We start from the raw sequence: 4,421 nt of genomic DNA on the forward strand, positions 1-4,421 counted from the left end.
TGAGTTCGAGCTTTTCGCCTCAAATATTGCAGCGGCTGCATATCCAGTGGGTTTCAGGATGCCACATTTGTCAAAGTTTGACTGATATAGGGATTTGTCTGATCACCTGGGGATGTTCAACACGATAATGATGGCCCACAATGTCGGGCCCGATCTAAGGTGCCTTATATTCCCCTTAACTCTGATTGGCCCAGCCAGGCAGTGGTTCAAACAATACAAGAGGCATTCAATCAGCTTGTGGAAGATTTTTTCCACTGAATTTAAGAGAGTATTCAGGGCTTCCCAGGCAGCTCGAATTAAGGCTGACTCATTGGCTAATGTAAAGCAGTAGCTCGATGAACTGTTGAAAGCATATTTAAGTAGGTTTGCCAATGTCGTTGTGCGATCTAGAGATGCCGATGAAAGCTCCAAGCTCATGGCAATGAGGACGAGAATTCTTGTTGGAGGTGACGTGTGGCAATAGTTATAGAGGAAAGGAGTTAATATTGTGGATGAGTTCTTGACACGAGCTCAAAGATAGGTTAACCTGGAAGAGGCGTGAGCTTTTGTCATAGGAACCAGCCAAGTCCCTGTCCAGCCCGTTGGAGGATGTTGCAGCTACGGCTCAAACCGTTGCCCAGAATAACCAAGGGGGAAATAATAAGAGGAAGGGAAATGGTGAGGGCGACCAAAGCGGAACAAAGAAAAACAAGTCCGTGGATAAATTTAAATCGGTCTACGCAACATATACTAATCTCACAGATACAAGAGAGCGCATCTTCTTAGCTAATTCTACTCGCCTTCCATGGAAGAAGCCAAAATCGCTAAAAAACCAGAGAGCGAAGAGAGATCCTTCGAAGTTTTTCCGATTACACAATGATATCGGTCATAATACTGATGACTGTAGACAACTGAAGGATGAGATCGAGACTCTCATCAAGGCAGGACCTTTGGCCCAGTACGCCCGGAATCGAGCGACTCCCGGTCAGCTCGCTGGACAAAATCCACCGTCAGCTCCTAAGGCTCCAATGAATCAAGTCAGAGCTCAGGTGAATCAGGACAATCCTCCTCCGATAACAGGAGGAGATATAGCCACCATTTCGGGAGGACATCTAGCAGGCACGAGCTAAAGGCAACCTTAATGATTCTATATGAGTACTTTGGTGAAGGGTCGGCTGCTATCGAAACAATCGAATCAGTGGTAACATTGGGTGAAGGTCCACAAACTGTCTCCAAGCTGCTTGAGTTCGTGGTCATCGATTGTCCAGCCATGTACAATGTGATTTTGTGCCGACCTGCGTTGATGGCGTTTGAAGCCATGACCTCTATCTGCCACTAGCAATCAAATTCCCCTAATCTATGGGAATATGCACCGTCAAAGGTGATCAGCTCGCTGCCAGGGAATGTTATAGCATTTCTATGAATGGAAAATTACAACCCAGGCAGCAATCAATGGCCATAAAGTGATGGAGGTGAGGAGTCCCAGGAAGTGGAAGTTGCTTACGAGACGAAAGAACCTCAAGAAACAAAGGATAGTGACGTCGCCCCAAGTGATGATATCGACCCACGAATGGGCGAGGACAAATCAGAGCTCCAAGCTATTGAGGAGCTCGAGGAAGTAAACATAGATCCCAAAGACACTTCAAGAGTCATTAAGATTGGGAAAATCTTGGTGATGAAAGGAAAAATGAGCTGGTTAAATTTTTACAAGGGAATCTAGATGTTTTCGCTTGGTCGCATGAAGACATTGTGGGAATAAGCCCGAGTGTGATCGTGCACACTCTAAACTTGGACAAAAGCGTGTCTGAAAAATCCCAAAAACAGAGACGTTTGGGAACAGTCCGAGCTGAAGTACTAGAGGAAGAAGTAGCTCGACTATTAAAGTGTGGATATATTCGTGAAGCAAAATACCCGATCTGGGTTGCGAATCCTGTGCTGGTCCCGAAGCCAAATGGAAAGTGGAGGACCTCCATCGATTTCTTCTACTTGAACAAAGCTTGTCCTAAAGATTGCTTTCCATGCCGAGGATTGATCAGTTGGTAGATGCCACCGCGGGACATGAGCTTATGTCCTTTATGGATGTGTATTCTGGATATAACCAGATCGTAATGAATCCTGCGGACCAAGAGCATGCTAGCTTTATGACTCCAACTAATGTGTAATTTTATAACGTTATGCCCTTCGGGCTGAAGAATGTCGGAGCTACCTACCAATGGTTAGTCAACAAAATGTTTGTTGGTCAGATCGGGATAAATATGGAAGTGTACGTCGACGATATGCTAGTCAAATCCAAGACTGTCAATAACCATGTAACTGATCTAAATGAATATTTTAAGATCTTGAGGAGGTATAATATGAGACTGAATCCCCATAAGTGTACTTTCGGAGTGGCATTGGGAAAATTTATGGGATTCATAGTCAATACAAGGGGGATAGAGGCGAATCCTGATAAAATCATATCATTGTTGGAAATGCCCTCACCTAGGTTGCGTAAAGAAGTTCGGAGTCTGACTAGAAAGGTGGCAACCCTAAACCATTTTATTTCAAAATCCACTGACAAGTGCTTGCCGTTCTACAACTTGCTCAAAGGAAACAAGAAATTTGAATGGACTGAGGAGTGCGAGCAGGCATTACTCGACCTAAAAACGCACTTAGCCGAGCCCCCAGTATTGTCTAAGCCTATGTCTAGAGAACCTCTGTTCCTTTATTTGGATGTGACAGAAAGGGCAGTCAGTGCCGTGTTAGTTCGAGAAGAAGACCGCGCTCAAAAACTGGTGTATTATATAAGCAAGAGACTTCTCGGAGCTGAATCACGATATCCACTGATAGAAATGATGGCATTCTGTCTAATATTGGCTTCCAGGAAGCTCATACCATATTTCCAGTCCCATTCAATCCACGTCATTACCGACCAACCTTTAAGGCAGGTATTGCAAAAACCTGAAACGTCGGGATGTCTTTTAAAATGGGCGGTTGAACTCAGCCAGTTTAAGATACTGTACATACCACGAACCTCAATCAGAAGTCAGGCCCTTGCTGGTTTTGTGGCTGAATGCACCGGGTTTCAAGAGGAGCTTTTGAAGGAACCGGTGCAGGAGTTGTGGAAAATATTCGTAGATGGGCCATCGAACAAGAACGGATCAAGAGCTGGGATCATATTAATCTCTCTAGAAGGGCATCGATTCCATACAACTCTGAGATTCGGATTCGAAGCATCTAACAATGAAGTCGAATATGAGGCCTTGCTAGCTGGACTGAGAGTGGCGAAGGCCGTACAGTTATAGTGATTCCCAGCTCGTGGTCAATTAGGTGTTGGGGGTGTATCAAGCTCGAGGTACCAAGATGGCGGCTTACCTAGCTAAGGTGAAGGGAGAGCTATCACAATATGAGTACAGTACCGTTGAACAGATACCTCATGAGCAGAACTCTAATGTTGATGCCTTGGCAAGGCTTGCCACCACCAAGGAAGCTGAGATTTTGAATGTAGTGCTAGTGGAGTTCTTGGAGAGTCCGAGCGTGACAGAAAAAATGGTAGAGGTCGAGATGATCGACACAAGGCCGACCTGGATGACCCCCATAGTGGAATACCTTGCAATGGGAAGGCTACCTGAGGAAAGAAAGGACGCAAGAAAAATACTCTATCAAGCTTCGAGGTATGTGATAGTGGATGGTACATTATACCAACATCGTCATTCATTGCCTCTCCTACAGTGTGTTCTGCCTAAGGAGGCTAAAACCATTCTGCAAGAAGTGCATGAAGGCTTTTGTGGAGATCATTCTGGGGGGCAAAACCTAGCATTGAAAATATTGAGGCAGGGCTATTTTTGGCCCACTTTAATGAAAGACTCCATCTCCCATGTTCAGAAATGCGACAAATTCCAGCGCTTCACCACAGTTGCCCGAGTTGCTCCAGTCAAGGTAATGATGATCTCATCCACATGGCCATTCACAGTCTGGGGGATCGACCTAATAGGATCCTTACCTATGGGAATAGGAGGAGTTCGTTACGCGGTAGTGGCAATCGACTATTTCACGAAGTGGGTAGAGGCCGAGCCTTTGGTAAACATCACTTCAAAAAGAGTCCTGGACTTTGTGGTGAAGAATATTGTATGTCGGTTTGGGCTTCCTAAAAAGATCGTGTTGGATAATGGGACCTAGTTGGACAGTGATCTCTTCACTAACTTCTGTGAAAAATACGACGTTATTAAGAGTTTCTCCTCAGTAGCATATCCATAGGCCAATGGGCAGGTCGAGGCTGTGAATAAGACCCTAAAGGCGAGCCTTAAGAAGAGGTTAGATGAGGCCAAAGGAGTTTAGCTTGAGCAGCTCCCGCAAGTACTTTGGGCATACCAAACTTCCCACAGGACCTCCACAGGACACTCCTTTTTTCTTGACCTTAAGAAGCGAGGCCGTCCTTCTCATCGAAGTTATGGTAGCCACAC

Source organism: Humulus lupulus, chromosome 5 (assembly GCF_963169125.1).
Source record: "Humulus lupulus chromosome 5, drHumLupu1.1, whole genome shotgun sequence".
In the NCBI taxonomy this organism is placed as follows: domain Eukaryota; kingdom Viridiplantae; phylum Streptophyta; class Magnoliopsida; order Rosales; family Cannabaceae; genus Humulus; species Humulus lupulus.